The sequence below is a fragment of the Myzus persicae genome, unplaced genomic scaffold (genome assembly GCF_001856785.1).
Source record: "Myzus persicae strain clone G006 unplaced genomic scaffold, MPER_G0061.0, whole genome shotgun sequence".
Lineage (NCBI taxonomy): Eukaryota > Metazoa > Arthropoda > Insecta > Hemiptera > Aphididae > Myzus > Myzus persicae.
The window spans coordinates 36714-54802 of record NW_019104312.1 but is presented as its reverse complement, the minus strand read 5'-3'; the positions used below and the strand labels follow the sequence as shown (position 1 = coordinate 54802).

The 18089-nt window shown below is 31.2% G+C and overlaps 1 long non-coding RNA gene and 1 pseudogene across 1 annotated transcript; one reads left to right on the top strand and one right to left on the bottom strand.

Moving 5' to 3' along the window:
* Nucleotides 1–249: 249 nt before the first annotated feature.
* LOC111041085 lies at nucleotides 250–3316 on the bottom strand. Its single transcript, XR_002605277.1, has 6 exons — nucleotides 2883–3316; nucleotides 2318–2494; nucleotides 2044–2264; nucleotides 1183–1642; nucleotides 445–1103; nucleotides 250–378 (listed from the first exon to the last, which is right to left on the bottom strand). It is a non-coding gene; the product is annotated as an uncharacterized LOC111041085 (long non-coding RNA).
* A 1458-nt stretch (nucleotides 3317–4774) lies between these two features.
* Nucleotides 4775–8149, top strand: LOC111041082 (annotated as a pseudogene).
* The last annotated feature ends 9940 nt before the right edge of the window (nucleotides 8150–18089 follow it).

The following is an 18089-nucleotide window of genomic DNA, read 5'->3' as shown; positions in this document are numbered from 1 at the left end:
GACAAAGCTTTTTTAGAGTCCTAGAAAAAACAAGTTATACAAATAAATTATTTTATTTTGTATTTAATTTGCACAAATTTGTAATTAATAATAAAAATTAAACAAACATAATTTATTGAAATTTAAAATTGAAATTTTGGTATAGATAAATAGAAAATAGTTATTACTAATCATATTCATACTTATATCTTAGAATATTTTTTTTCATATATTTTTATCATTTAAATCGAAAGAAAAATTTAACTTTTAAAATATGTATTACAACTCATACAAATTTGATTATAATTATTCATCACCCTGGAGTAAATAAAAGCTTATTGAAATTGGCCCCATAATTGTTTGATATGACACATGAAATAAATATCACTTCTATTGAATCTGAAAATATTGTTCATAAAAAACATCGATAAAATAATTAATAATTTTTTAAGATTTGCTATTTACCTAACAATAGCCAATTTGTCCATTATTATTCTAAACTTAAGTTCATTATTTAAAATTAATTTATTAAGCAGCTCCACTGCATCATACAGTGAATTCCAACATGTCTCGTTAGGTGTAATTAAATAAACACCAAGATTTTGTTTAAATAAATCAGCTGACTTAGTTGAGCGACCTTGTTTATTCCACAAAACGGTACTTGGCAAAAGTGCTTCTTGACTGTTTTTTGTATGCAAGATTAGACAAAGCTTTTTTAGAGTCCTAGAAAAAACAAGTTATACAAATAAATAATTTTATTTTGTATTTAATTTGTACAAATTTGTAATTAATAATCATCGCTCTATGCAAATCTATGAGTTATAGGGCATGTGTGTATGGTGGATTGGATGCATGCCCCGTCGCATGCTAGATGTAAGTGAAAAAGCGGGAATTCAAAAAGAAATTATGTTGTATAGCTGCCGCAATTTTTGAGTGTCTAGGAAGCAGTCACCCGCTTCGATTTTGAGCATAGTCTGGCAGGTAGACCATCCGACTTTGTCGTATAGCGGACGACATGCGACGGTCGGGTAACACAATGAGGCAAGCAATCCAAAAACTGTGACTGAGTGTCTAGCGGTCTCTCCTCGTCTGGTGCATTACCATGCCCCGCTGTATGCCCGATTCTGTTTTGTTATATTTTGAAATTATTCAAATATCTGCTGATATATTTTTAGAGTACATAAATAATTCTAAACAATTTACCATCTAGTGTGTGAGTTGCAGCTAGGTTAAATGCATGTTCGACATCAGTAACGTGTTCATTACAAAATTTGCATCCAAAGAGAACTACGTGGAGGTCGTTGAACTTTCTCTCTTCCGCGAGTCGTACTTACGACTGCTTATAAACCATGTGTCACACAGACTTGGATCACACAGATCGGATTCGATGTTCATTAATTTACCTGCCGAAAGCCAATTTGTCCATTATTATTCTAAACTTAAGTTCATTATTTTAGATTTATTTATTAAACAGCACCACTGCATCATACAGTGAATTCCAACGTGTTTTGTTGGGTGTAATTAAATAAACTCCAAGATTTTGTTTAAATAAATGAGCTGACTTGGTTGAGCGACCTTGTTTGATTCACAAAGCGGTAGACTTGGCAAAAGTTCTTTTTGACTGTTTTTTGTATGCAATATTAGACAAAGCTTTTTTAGATTCCTAGAAAAAACAAGTTATACAAATAAATTATTTTATTTTGTGTTTAATTTATACAAATTTGTAATTAATAATAAAAAATTAAGCAAACATAATTTATTGATATTTAAAATTGAAATTTGGGTATAGATAATAGAAAATAGTTAATGCTAATCATATTCATACTTATATCTTAGAATATTTTATTTCATATATAATTATCATTTAAATTGAAAGAAAAATTTAATTTTTAAATGTATTACAACTCATACAAATTTGATTATGAGTATTAAGTGTTAAACCTACTACCAAATAGTTTTGTCCTGATCACTATACTTACTCAAAATATATTCTTTTCGATAAAAATATTTTTAGTATTTTATAATTTAACTATATTAAGCTATCTTAAATAAATGTTTAATTACCATTGTTGCTATTAAATTTATTTTGTGTGCACAACATCAATGGTGTTTTGGTAATGCATATAGCAAATCATGGTCTTCATCATTTAGAATGTTCTCGAGAATGTGCAAGTTGAATGCGTCGATTTCTTCTAAATCATTGACAATCGTATCGTTCACCAGCAATGTATCAGTGTATTGTCATGTAGTCAAGTAAATATCAACTACTTTTGTTAATGTTGCAACTAAAAACTATTTAATAAAATAAAAAATAAAAATAAACAATACACATTCTTACTTTGACTAGTTATATTTTTGTTGTTTAAAAAATCTTCTAAAACTGGTTGTTTTTATTAGATTGTCTAGAACTACCAGCATTATGCTTCAATAATCCATCATTTCATCTCCTTCAAGTGTTTTTGTTCGTTGCATTTTCAATGTGATCAATTTTCTTTAATATAGTTGAATGTTGTGTCTGAATAAAATGAAATAATATAACCTTTTACTTAACATTATAAGTTTTGATAAATAATTTACACTTTTTAATCAGTGGCGCAACTGGGATTTTTTTTTTAGGGGGGAGGGGGTTATTTATTTTATTTTATTTCATATACACAAGAATACTGGGCCCTTCTGAGATGACTCGTGTGGGGGCCCAGGAAAATACATAATATAGAATAATGAGATTTATGATACATCTTAAGCACTTGAAATTTGAATTTTAAAAATCTGTGCGCCACTGTTTTTGATGTATTTTTGTAATATATTAGGTATTTGTGTGGTATTTAAAATTAATTTAACACACAAGATAATATACATGGGTCAACTGTCATAGGCAGGTATGAAATTAACATTGTACTTACACTTAAATGTTTTCTTATATTAGAGTTTGAACGTGAATCCACCTTGTAACACTTTGTACCGACACAACTTAAGCACTTCACTACCAGTTTCTTGTAAAAAAAATGGATAATCTCTTAATAGTTAATACTTTAAAATATTTTTGATGATTTGGCCAGAGTAAAATTGGTTCTTTCGAATCTGCAACCTGATCGACTTCAATTGAAGAATCGCAATCACTCATTGTATTACAATTTAAATAAATTTAAACAATGAAAACAAGAGTATAGGGTTGATGCAATACAATTATACAATTATAAACAATCTGTAGGGACGTCCAAGCAGACAACAGCGAACACGATACGAATGATACGAACCCAAGTAATAAATATTACAATAGTGTAAAACAGCGTAGGGGGCTATATATGCAATATTGTAATAGTATAACTGATAGTGCGCTAATGACCAATTGGCAATTGGTCATTCGTAGTCCGTACACACAAAAATAATATTATTTTCTAATAAAATTATGAAAATAAGATAATACCATATTCCACATATTATGATGGTGCTATAGCCATATTCATTTATTTATAGCAGTCAGCAGAATCAGTTATCACTTATCAGTCAATATCAATGTTTATGTTTCATTTAAAGTTCATAAATTGACAAAATATGGAAAAATCACTAAAATTAGCAAATTTTCAGTTAAAAATTGGTAAAAATTTTTCTTTTTAAATCTAAGGTTTTTAAATGTAGTACAAGATTCCTCATAAGTTTGTCTACCTTTATCAAAAAAAAAATTTCAATAAGAAAGTCAAATTAAATTTTTATGAGAGTTTGAAATTCAAATTTTTACAACATTGGATATTCACTCGATTTCTCATGTAGCGATTTCCTTGAATTGTGTCTTATGTAAAAGTAAATAGGTAGGTTAGGTTAACCTAACCTCTCCCGATGGGCTAATAGACAATGATAGTCTCGTCGAAATTAAATGTCCAGCGTCTGCCAAGAGTTTTACTCCAGAAGAAGGAATTTTAATGAAAAAAATAAAAAGTTGCACTATTGAAAACGGTCAACTACATCTAAAAAGAAACGATAATTACTTTTACCAAGTCCAGGGTCAACTACACATAACACGCAAAATGTTTTGTTATTTTTGTATCTGGACACCTAAAGGTAATATTATTTTATTTTGAACTAATAGGATTCTAATTGAAATTTATATTAAATTAAGTTATTTGTATACAGGTTTATTGTATGAAAAAATTAAAAAAGACGATGATTTCTGGGATAAAAATATGAAGTCTCAACTAACAACGTTTTTTATAGATTACTTTTTATCCGAAGTTTTAAAAGACAGTCTAATATTGAATGAATAAATATAATATTTACGAGAATTGAAAGTTACATTTATTCAAACCCTTTTTTAAAAATGTTATTATGAATCATTTATCACGATGGTCAATTCATTTTTTGGTTCATAATCTATGTAAAATAATTAATAAATATTAAATAATAATAAAAAAAATGATTACGTATTTAAGTATTAGCGTAAAAATATAAATTACGGCGGCCGTGGCGACTTGTCATATTATCCGGTTTATGCAGTTATATTGGGCGTCGTTATCAATTTATCATTACTATTGTTTGAAGTTTCGTGGAAACGGCTCACGCACACTAACATTCATTTACTTTGCACACACATACACGCCACTAGACTAGTAATGTAGATAATTGCCTATACATAACTCCTTAGAAATTGTAGTGCTACAGCCCCCTTAAAATTTTTTTTTTTTCATTAAAAATTCACAGTCTGTACACAATAATTACTGTAAGCAAATTAGATAAAGAAAAACAGAATAAAATAGATAGGTCGCACCCGCATATTATGTTGTCTCCGTACGCAGTACACACTACGCACGTACAACGTACCGCCCATGACAAAATATTTATTTTGTCATGGTACCGCCGTACGGGTTGACATATCTAAAGTTCGTATAATATTTCGCTATAATACATGTTGCCATAGACCGTCAGCGTCATTAATGAAATATTTCGTGATGCTATAAAAAAACGGCTGTGACGATATAGTGACATGGCTGGCATTTGGACGCACACTTGGTCAAGGCAGAAGACGGGACATGACATGTGAATATATTATTATTATGTAGATTTCGTTAGTAATGACATCTTGGCCAGGTGCAACGGCGGGTTCGTTTTAGTTCATGTCCACGATGACTGTAGTATCACCAGATGAAGTCATATGTACTACAATGTCTGCGGTGAAATTACGACTTTCCAACTTGATTTTTATCGGGCCTGCATATTTCAGCTCATTAAAAACTATTGATGCATCCAATTGGCGGAGGGCACTGACCGGATCTCGAATTTGGACGAAATATTTTGTGAATCCATTGCGATATTCTTTATGGGCATGTATGGTAATGTATTATAAGAGCATTATGGTTTTTAACTGTAGAATAGAATACATTATTCCACAGTGTTTGTTATAACAATAATACTAAAATAATATAATTTAAAGGAGAAGGATTGTATTTTGATCATCCAAATTGGGTTTATCTTTTTGTGTGAACAACGATCCATGCTTTGATGCAAAAAAAATTTGAAATTTTTAATAATTTTTTCACTTTTGAATTGTGGTGACATTAATGTTTATATTAGCACTGTACTATCCATTGAGGGTTCGGACACACTTTAAGACTGAATCATTCGACACGTTCTTTTGTTCTGCAATATTTATACTTGGTAGCTTGTGCTTAAGGACGGTGGGCGATGGTTTAGGGGTACTCGACGATAAAAGTAGTAAGAGGGTCACTTTTCATAAAATCAGAATAAGATCAGAAATTACAATTAATAAATGCACGCCTTTTAAGTCATTTGTTCACTTAAAAAAAATTTGTTGTTGCTACATTATAACCTAAAATGTTGTATAACTGCAGTAGTCCTAAGTTGGTATGAAAATATGTTTTTATAGGAGAATTCATAAATATGGTATCAAGTATTTAGGAAAGGAATATTTAATTTTTATAGAACATAATAACATGGGAAACTTGCACTTACATTTCTAATTATTGTAATTTGAAAAGACAATTAAATTAATAATTAATATTTGTTTCTCCTATTACCTCAGTTTTAATATTGTCAAATAAATTAAAATACTCTATGATACATCACATTTCACTTCCTTAATGTTCTCAAAGTGTTATAGCCCCCATATGTATATAATATACATATTTTTTAAGTTTCACTATAATTAAACAATACAACAAAACATTAAAAACATTAATTGGGTAGATCATAATTGTTTGTACCTACCACCAGAAATATTTCAAATCATAAATTATACCAATCTATTCCTTATAACCTAATAAACTTTCAATGAAATAAAAAAAAAATAATAATTGTAGGTAGTTAACTAAAAAAAGGATTTTTAACTAATATTTTTAAGGCATTTCAGTATTTGTTATTTACCTTGGTCAATAATGAAATTATATTCTCAAATGTACAATTTGTTTGCAGAGCATTTTACGTTTTGTCCAGACCCATGGCATGGTGACATTATTGAGCGAAAATCATCATGTTGCCACAATTGTAAAAATGGTAATAAGTTATAACAATCAATGACTGACGGATTAGGATCTGGTGATATGAGAAATTCTTACATTAATATTGACATTTTTTTTTATATATAGATTAGGGCTCTACCACACTTGCCACCACAACGGATTCCAGAATTTCCCGAAGACTTCTACATTCTTGGGGATTTTCTGGCAATCACAAGGCTGGCAACTCGTATGGGCATACTGAACCGAATTGTTCAGTTAGTGGACTATGTTCGACAATACTGGTTAACAACAGTACGTCCATCTGGGTTTACTGTTTATGGTGTAAGTATCCGTACCAATAATTATGTGGAAAGTTTTCACAGCATGCTAAAGTCCACCATAGGCCTACATCCCCCAGTCTGGTCCTTTTACTGTAATTTATTTTTATACAAATATATAATTGATAATAACTAGAATGGTGATTGATTTTTAATAATATTTTGCAGATCGATTACGTTCCTCTGAAAGTAGAGTACAGAGGGCAACCTTACAAACAACCAACGGCCAGCAAGTAAAGCTTTACAAACTTTATAAGTTTAAATTTTTGAAATGGTTTTTTATAAATTAAACTTTAATTAAAGGTCCGAAGATCAAATGTGTCTAGCAGAGATACAAATAACTGCATTTTGGCCGATGCTCAACAAAGCGTACGCTATGGCCGCTATGACACAATGGCATATTTAAGAAGAGTTTCCTACTCAGTGAAAGGATACATAAATAAGCAAATAGTCCCTTTAGCTAATGGTTGGTACCACATAAATTCAATTGAGTGTATAAACTAAATGACAATATAATTGAGTTAAAGAAATCCTTCCTGAAGATTTGGGACAGCTACAAATACCAATGGTTGGACTTCAGCCTCTGTCACCTGTGTTGCCGCCATTCCGTATTCGTGGAGCTAGAAGACCTGGGGGCCGTGGTCGTCAACGAGCAGTAGCAGCAGTTCCACAAATGGTCAGACATCCAGAATGTCCAAATGTGCGCCAACAACCAGAAAGTGGCAACGTTCTATTCATACAACTATACATTAAAGATAACAATACATTGTATACTCTAATTACTATAAACTATAATCTAAAAATCAATATTATAGGAAATTTAAATAACATTGAGGCGCCCATCCAAATTCAAGGTAAATATATAGAAATAGAATGTGGTAAAAAATATATTGTGTCTTAACTAAATATAACTTTTTTGTTTGTATAATTAGCAAATAATGAAGACCGAAATGAGCCACTTGACCTACCACAAAACAAAAGTATGCTTTAGAATATTTCTTTAAGTAAATTGTAGGAGTGTCGTCCTTGGGTGGTTTCTCTACCCAAATACTTATGTATTGTAATTTATTATTTTACGCTCATATGCTTAATGCAACAGCATTGTAAAATATTCTAAGTAATAAATAAAAATATTCACTTACTCAATCACAATTTAATTTTTATTTAAGTTAAACAGCCAGATATCAATGATTTATCAGTGGAGGACTTTGGTCTATGATATAGTTGAGCTAGGCATAAATGATGCTCTTGTTGATGGTAGGTTGATTTAAAATGTTACAATACTCAAATATTATGTTAATAATTGTCTATTTTGTTTCAGACCAAATTTCTCCACAAGCTCACCAGCCACTTGATTTGTATAACCCTATGTTGGAAGGCTAGTTTTTTTATATTATTATTAGAATATTTTTTTGTTAAGAAAATGTTACACAGACTAATTTTGTTGTTTCTGTTTTAGAAGTGTAAAACACAGCAAATTGTACTCTCAGAAAATTACATTTAGCTCCATTAGTAGGAGTGAAAAAATTTTATAAGGCATCTCATAGACGTTTTACTATATTTTAAATTTAAAGTGAGTGATGAGTATTTATGAAGTACAAACAATTTACAATTATAAAACACTCATAAGTCATAACTCGCTTTAAAATTAAAGTATAATAAGAAGCCTGAGATACCCTTCTTAGTTTAAAATTTAAAAAGAGGATAATTCACTCTAATTTTTAAACTAACAAAGCTAAACCTGATCTGCTGAGCTTAAAATTTGCTATAGTTTTAGGCACATGTAAGAAAAATATCAACATGACGTCCTCCTGAACAAAATTGAAAAATAAACTCACTTAAATACCTTTTATCTAAAGGTGAACATGTAGATAGAGGTTTTGTTTGTCTTCAAAGTTTTAGCCTAGTAAATACAGCCAACATTTTGGTGCCTTGCGGTCACGGATGGTATTGTGATGAGTGTGCGATTCACTTAAATAAATGTGGTGTCTGCAAAATTGAATTTCCTACAACATAACCCATCCAAATAATGCACGTTAAATTAGGAGATGATAATTTTGAGTGTATAGATTGTAGCATTTTCCTTTTGTAATTTTTTATTAAAAGGTAAATGGATGCAAAATACTTCCTTACTTGATCCAACTGGAAGTCAGTGCCTTGGATGATGCACCATGTACAATATGTACCAGACCAGGCGCAATACATACTGTTGGACTGTGGCTATGGATGGTATTGTGCGACATTTAACTCAACAACTCCAGCCACATGTGAGGTTTGTTGTGATACGGCCGAAGGCACTACAAGAATATTTTTAAATTAAGTATATATTTCATCATTTTTTTGATGATTATTTGTATAGGTAGTTTTCTTTATGTATTTTTTTTCTTATTATTATTTACCTTTATAATTTTATGACTTGTTTAATTTTTTTTTAAATAGAGTAAAATGTTAAATGACTAAAATAAATATTTCATTTTTATATTTGCTTATTTATTATTATTCAGGAGATATTCTAAAAAACTTTCAACAATAGCAGATATTATTTTTTAATTGTTAAAACAAATTTTTAGCAAAAACAAATTTCAAAAGATAAGAATACCACATAATATTAATCTATCTATCGTAGAAATTGGCTCAAACGACTATAAAATTAAATATGGCAGATTTGTGTTATTATTTCATCATATTTGCAATTTCTACCTTTAAAAGTTGAAAATTGTAATCAAGCTTATTTATATAATATCTACTTATTCTTAATATCTTATGTACCAACCTAACCTATTTAAATTGCAATACTTCATTAAGCACTTCATCTGCCAAAAATAGTAATTTAAATACAAAAATTGAAGAAAAAAACATGTTAGATATCTTTTAAAAACCAATCTTTTAATAGTTAATTCTTAAAAATGTAATTTATCATTATTCATTAATCATTGTTTTACTTGAATTCAAAATATAGTTTTTGTTTTTGAGGTAATACCTAAAATATCTTCAAAAAATAAAATGTCAATTTGAGAATTCATATGTATAGACAGCTTTTGGTCAAATCACAATAAATATGTGTTGTAGACGCCCATCATCCGAATAGGTTGAATGTATTTGAAATAGCTTACAAACCTTTAACCACAGACAGGATGGTCTTATATCAATGTGAGGATTTATAGGAAAAGAATATTTAAGTTACACAAAATACATTTTCTCTATAGAAACAGGAGACAACAAATTGTGTTGATAATAACTCAATGAATCTCAAATTATGAGATGTGATTGGAATTAAAAAAATATTTGCTAGATATTAAAAGTATTGTGGGTCCAGCAGCAATTATTTATTTTGAATTATATTAGTAATACAAGATGGGAGATCTTTAAATGACTATAAGGATTGTAAACAACAGTACAAATATAATTTTTACTTCATCAGTCAGTTACTTGTCAAATCATAGGAAAAAAATGACTAAATGATATTGAGATGGATACTAAGCAAGGTTAGGTTGGGTAAATAACATATCAAATACCTATACATTTTAATATCCTACCGTGACAACGTATAATATGCTTCTGTTTTTCATTAAAAAATTCTGAAGTTCTGAACTCTAAGATCTTCTCAATATCGCGCACCGCGTTTTACAATTTTTTAGTTTTTTAGTTTTTACTTATCAGTAGGGCTCGGATTTTGTGGCAAAATAAATCCTTAAAAAAGCATTTTAAGTTGCCAAAAAAGCAAAAAAAAAGCATTTATCAAATTTAATTCTGCAAAACAAATTTCAATGACACATAAAATTAAATATTAAAAAAGGAATTACGACCATATATTTATTATTTTAATATAGGTAATTTTAATTTTTAACTTTTGGCATTTTGACGATTATAGAGATCACTATACCTCACTAGTCATTTACCAGTCAACTAAAGAATTGGAACCTGCTATAAAAATACGCAGGTTTAGTTCAGATAATTTTCACTTTCCTTGAGTCGTAATCGTAAATTCAATTATAGATAATTGTAGATAAAACTATTTTGGCACAATAACCATCGTTATTTTATCAGTCATACATTAATTACTTGTTTTTTCACTTTTTTTATAATTTCTGGCAATATTAATTTAGTCCAAGTATAATATACATAGAAATAAGTTAAATTTTCAAGAAAAATATATAAAAATATAGAAAAAAAGAAGAAAATAGGAGCAAAAGCAATAAACAGCAAGTTTGTGGAAAAAAGCAAAAAAAAAGCAAAACAAAGTTTACTTCATTAAAATCGGAACGATTCAAAACGTATTGATATATAAGAATTATCATATTCTATCATACTCCCCCCAAAAGAAGCATTTGCTACAAAATCCCGAGCCCCACTTATCAGTTTATCATGTAGATGCAGTTATCTCTATCAGAAAAATGCAAATATGTTGGAATAATTTAGTATAAGATCGGCATAGTAATCGATATCGGAGCAGTATTATGATGGACAATGAAAATTTTTTTTTGGAGTAACTTAATGTAGTCACCACATGGTTTAATTTCCACAAATTGTATTTTATAGTCATTAGTCATTATAGATAGAACTGATAGAAGGAAAAACAATGGTTATAGTCAACAAAATATTATTGACTGTTGTATCACTTTTTTTACTTAGGTTTAGGTATCGTATTATAGTTTTAATTTGGCCGTCCAGTGTCAACGACTCGTATACCAATCGTCAACATCATCATGTAGACTTAAATTATTATCACGACTCCTGACGGGGAAATGGAAACTGCATCAAGTAAAATTTATGTTCCGGAAATTGATCTTTACCCAATCGAAATTGTACTAATGTTCCAAGTTTGTTGCAAGATGATTTGCACGAAAGACAACAACGAGATTTGCGGTGGACTGTCAGGCCAGAACGCCGTACGGCGACATGTTCTCGTTAGGCCGCGCAAAGACCTGCTTTTCAGCCGGCAATACTGTCGACGGAGCAATATGATATGATCAACGGCGAAAACTATGACATGCGGCAACAGGCATACGAGCAAGATCAGGTAAAGCAATAAGTAATAACGCGTTCGAACACGGAACACTTTTTCATTTTTGCTGCCAACACTTATCATTATTAAGACTCCTTCACGCTGCGCTGCGGCCTTAGAAACTTCAATGAACTGCAGCGCTATTCCTCCTAGCGAGCCATCGAGTTCACCGGTGATCTTGCCGCCGGCCCGGTTGTTTAATTGTGCGTGCCGCCGTGAAAATCTCGTGTGATCACGAGACCTGTGTTTTTGTCGTTGCTGCAATCAGCCGGAATCATCAGAATCATAAGCAAGTAATCGATTTTTTGTTTTCCGTCTTAGAGGTTGACAACAACGCAGCATCGCGTACTTTCACCGCCCTAGTGCCTCCGCAATACTTCGTGTGATCATGATACTTGATAATATCGTATTTGTCATTGTTGCGAACAGCCGACATACCCAATTTGTCAAAATACCTACACATCAATTATATTATTGTGGGGGCCATCAGGTTTTGCCGGTTTTGGTTTCCATCGTGGCCAGGCCCTGATTAACCCTATCGTATGCCCTAGACCCATGTGCTAATACTGTCCTATAGTATTCAGTATTTAAATGATTAAGAAACATAACGATTGGGAGAGGTAGTGTTGAATCTCAATGTGATAAGCCTTTAAAAATGAAAACATTTACAACATGAAAATCATAATGATATTTTTGCATTTTAAGCACATAGTAAGTTCTATTCTTGTTATATAGTTATATTATTATTACTTAGTATTACAATAGGAATATTATAAGTTTAAAAACAAGTGTACCCCTCATAAGTGGTGTCTCAAAATAAGCCACGAAACAGAGGACTATATTTAATAAAAAAAAAAGTAATAATATTGCGTGTGTGAAATGTTGCAACCCAGAAAGTTCACAAAATAGAAAATACTTTCGACGGTTTCGAATAATAATGACCAAAAAAATTGTTTTTAGCGAAAATGAAGTTAACCTACCTACTGTAGTACTATTTCCTAAAAGTGAAATGAATTACTTTAATCATAGTAACATCATCAAATATACTAAGTAATATCATAGGCTGACAGACCGTCTACGCTCAGAATAGTTTTTCTAAAAAAACACAATGAATAATGATTTTATATCATTGAATTCAAATTCAACATCATTCATTAAAGTGAATCCACTTGGCACTTGTGACCTACTGTACAACAGAGGGACATCGCCTTACACACTTTTTGAATGAATAACATACATGATTTTTTTTTAAACAATATACTAATTAAAATCTATATTATTATCACCGGTTTCATAATACTATGTAGGTTTAAGTACACCCTGTTTATATTTAATATAATAATAAATTAACCATAAGGTATATCCACAGATAAACATTTAATATATTACCTGAAATAATTCTTTAGTTCATATTTTTATAAGTTGTAATTAGGTTTAACAATATTTAAATTAATGTTAATCATCAATTAGATAAATTTTAGTCTTGATCATAAAATTAAATAATATTTTTCAGACCGATACAAAATCAACAAAACATCGTTACGATAGATTTGACTAGTATAAATTATTTTTGTAACTCGAAAATTATTTTCACGTATTGATCACTACGCACTAGCTAAGCTACCTTGAAGCATCTACGTGTGCATCATGTTCTATACGTTCCCAGTATTAATTGTTGTATCGTTGTACGCTGTTAATAGTCATATAATAAAATATGTCTACCGTAGATTCTAACGACACGGTAATGCTGGAGTTAACGGAAGGCGAAAAGATGAAGAAGATATTTGAAGAGCTGAGATCGGCAAAGTTCAACATTTCAACTAAATTTTCGACACGGATTGGAACTTGGAAGACGTTGAAAAGATACGAGTCTATGCCGAACGCGGCCACGACTTGTTATGAACCAGCCGCAGCAGGAGACTCCGAAGTCTACCACCGATATTTGTCCGCTCCGGCCGAGCTGCCCTGCAAGCCTTTTGAGTTTTCTGACGTGCTGACACAAAACGGACCCCATTCAGTTCATCGGACCTCTAGATGTACGTACCAAAGGACGCAGGATCAAACGTGTCGCTGCAGGATAATGGTGGCATGGTGCTGTGAGTTCGATGGATACGCCGAAAGGAGTTAACACGTTATCGTGTACATCCATGCAGTCGGCGCCCGAACTACCAGCGACATCGCTCAAAGTTCCGGGAGCAAGCGAATTTGAAGAATGTTCAGCGCAGAGTCAATGGTCCTCAGCGCCAAATATACATATAACTTTTGGACTGGTGGACCACCCGGAACGGGAAACGGAATGCCGTGACGGCGCAACGAGTAGGAGTTGGTTAGTGACCCGATAAATCCTAAACGGCGTCGCTGAATATGGAGCCGGACGCAGAAATTCGTCCGGCTCATGTTTTGCTGCACCGTTTAGAGGGTGACCGCAACCACTTAGTTGCTGAATGAAGTAATTCATTATTACCGAAATAATTAGAAAACAATTTTTGTTCATGAACTTGATTTACATAAATAAACTTGCAGCTTTCTCATGCTACTTGTCTAGTTGGTTTTTAATTGAAATAGTATTATATTATAATCAAACGCATCAACATTCAACACCCTAGTTTATGTAGCTTGTGAAAATCGTAACTATATTGTAAATCTATAACATTGTACCAAAAAAATTCTTGAATAAAATAAATACGTTTTTGTATTCAAGTTGATATTCAAATAGATTTCGAAATAATTAGGTTCTTTACAGTTATATCTTATATTACTAAAAATGTCCGTCGGCCCTATGCACAGTGCCTATAGTGCCTATTCCCTAATACGGCCCTGAATACGACGAACAACAGATAAACCGATTTAAATTTATAAGAAGCTATTGATAACAAATCAAGAAACTATATTATGTTTTACAAAATGTTACAGTGCGCATTCCAAAACCATGTTTACGAGAGACTCACAGTGGTCGGTGTGGCCGTGTCTCTCAATTCCCTCTCAAAATATAATATTATGAAAATGAATTATTTTTTAACGATTACAAACTAGTTACGTATTGAATGGGTAAAATAAAAAAATATGTGTAAAGGCCATCAATAATTAAAATAAAATACAAGCATTTGGGTGACAGAAAATACTCTATATATTATGTAAATGTATAATACCTCATTATTAAATTATATACATTACTCAGCTATTATTATGTTATAATAATTTACTGTTGCGCGATATTCTATGTGGTTATAACTGTAAAAAAAAGCAAAATGGTTAAGATAAATATATATTTTATGAAAACGCAGTGAAAAGTTAACGTTTATACAACTATGAACATTATAATTTCAACATTAATTGATGGTTTATAGAAGTTTGCATGCTATGTGGAGCTGTCGAGTAAGCAACACCCGTGATGCTATTTGGTATATTAATATAATATAAAATATAGTATGGGGACGAGGTGACCGAGTGGTCTGACTCTTCCGCTGCGACTCAGCCGGTCGCGGTTCGATCCTCGGCCACCGGGCGGCATTTTTCTCCGGACAAGTCGCGGTGACCGGAGAGCAAGTGCTGCCATCCCCCACCCCCGGGGCATGGCAGAAACCTACGGGTGCCCCANTTTTCATAATTTAAACGTCACCAAGAATTCAATTTTTAAAAATAAAAATGGGAAGGGGGACACGAGCGCCCGCAGGCAAATGCATTTTGAGAATCAAAAATTTGAAATATATTAAAAAATAAAATAGGATCCAATTTTGAAAAAAAAAATGGGAAGGGGAACATGGGCGCCCGCAGGCAAATGCGTTTTGAGAATCAAAAAAAATATAAATATGAAAAAAGTTGCATTAAAAACAAACATCATAGACTGCAGTGTACAATATCAGCATACCTAAACTCATAGCTTTATTTATAATAATTAAATAATGGTAAAAGGAATATGTATAAGGAACCAGCTGGTTATCGAAATTTAAAAATGGTATTTAAGTCATCTAGGATATAATTTTAAAAACAAAAATGGGAAGGGGGCTTGGGTGCCCGCAGGCAAATGCATTATGAGAATCAAAAAAAGTAAAAATATGAAAATAAAAGCATCAAAAACAATAATTAAAGACTGCAGTCTACAGTATCAGAATTCCTAAACTCATAGCTTTATTTACAATAATAAAATGCTGGTTTTCATAATTTAAACGTCACCAAGAATTCAATTTTTAAAAATAAAAATGGGAAGGGGGACACGAGCGCCCGCAGGCAAATGCATTTTGAGAATCAAAAATTTGAAATATATTAAAAAATAAAATAGGATCCAATTTTGAAAAAAAAAATGGGAAGGGGAACATGGGCGCCCGCAGGCAAATGCGTTTTGAGAATCAAAAAAAATATAAATATGAAAAAAGTTGCATTAAAAACAAACATCATAGACTGCAGTGTACAATATCAGCATACCTAAACTCATAGCTTTATTTATAATAATTAAATAATGGTAAAAGGAATATGTATAAGGAACCAGCTGGTTATCGAAATTTAAAAATGGTATTTAAGTCATCTAGGATATAATTTTAAAAACAAAAATGGGAAGGGGGCTTGGGTGCCCGCAGGCAAATGCATTATGAGAATCAAAAAAAGTAAAAATATGAAAATAAAAGCATCAAAAACAATAATTAAAGACTGCAGTCTACAGTATCAGAATTCCTAAACTCATAGCTTTATTTACAATAATAAAATGCTGGTTTTCATAATTTAAACGTCACCAAGAATTCAATTTTTAAAAATAAAAATGGGAAGGGGGACACGAGCGCCCGCAGGCAAATGCATTTTGAGAATCAAAAATTTGAAATATATTAAAAAATAAAATAGGATCCAATTTTGAAAAAAAAAATGGGAAGGGGAACATGGGCGCCCGCAGGCAAATGCGTTTTGAGAATCAAAAAAAATATAAATATGAAAAAAGTTGCATTAAAAACAAACATCATAGACTGCAGTGTACAATATCAGCATACCTAAACTCATAGCTTTATTTATAATAATTAAATAATGGTAAAAGGAATATGTATAAGGAACCAGCTGGTTATCGAAATTTAAAAATGGTATTTAAGTCATCTAGGATATAATTTTAAAAACAAAAATGGGAAGGGGGCTTGGGTGCCCGCAGGCAAATGCATTATGAGAATCAAAAAAAGTAAAAATATGAAAATAAAAGCATCAAAAACAATAATTAAAGACTGCAGTCTACAGTATCAGAATTCCTAAACTCATAGCTTTATTTACAATAATAAAATGCTGGTTTTCATAATTTAAACGTCACCAAGAATTCAATTTTTAAAAATAAAAATGGGAAGGGGGACACGAGCGCCCGCAGGCAAATGCATTTTGAGAATCAAAAATTTGAAATATATTAAAAAATAAAATAGGATCCAATTTTGAAAAAAAAAATGGGAAGGGGAACATGGGCGCCCGCAGGCAAATGCGTTTTGAGAATCAAAAAAAATATAAATATGAAAAAAGTTGCATTAAAAACAAACATCATAGACTGCAGTGTACAATATCAGCATACCTAAACTCATAGCTTTATTTATAATAATTAAATAATGGTAAAAGGAATATGTATAAGGAACCAGCTGGTTATCGAAATTTAAAAATGGTATTTAAGTCATCTAGGATATAATTTTAAAAACAAAAATGGGAAGGGGGCTTGGGTGCCCGCAGGCAAATGCATTATGAGAATCAAAAAAAGTAAAAATATGAAAATAAAAGCATCAAAAACAATAATTAAAGACTGCAGTCTACAGTATCAGAATTCCTAAACTCATAGCTTTATTTACAATAATAAAATGCTGGTTTTCATAATTTAAACGTCACCAAGAATTCAATTTTTAAAAATAAAAATGGGAAGGGGGACACGAGCGCCCGCAGGCAAATGCATTTTGAGAATCAAAAATTTGAAATATATTAAAAAATAAAATAGGATCCAATTTTGAAAAAAAAAATGGGAAGGGGAACATGGGCGCCCGCAGGCAAATGCGTTTTGAGAATCAAAAAAAATATAAATATGAAAAAAGTTGCATTAAAAACAAACATCATAGACTGCAGTGTACAATATCAGCATACCTAAACTCATAGCTTTATTTATAATAATTAAATAATGGTAAAAGGAATATGTATAAGGAACCAGCTGGTTATCGAAATTTAAAAATGGTATTTAAGTCATCTAGGATATAATTTTAAAAACAAAAATGGGAAGGGGGCTTGGGTGCCCGCAGGCAAATGCATTATGAGAATCAAAAAAAGTAAAAATATGAAAATAAAAGCATCAAAAACAATAATTAAAGACTGCAGTCTACA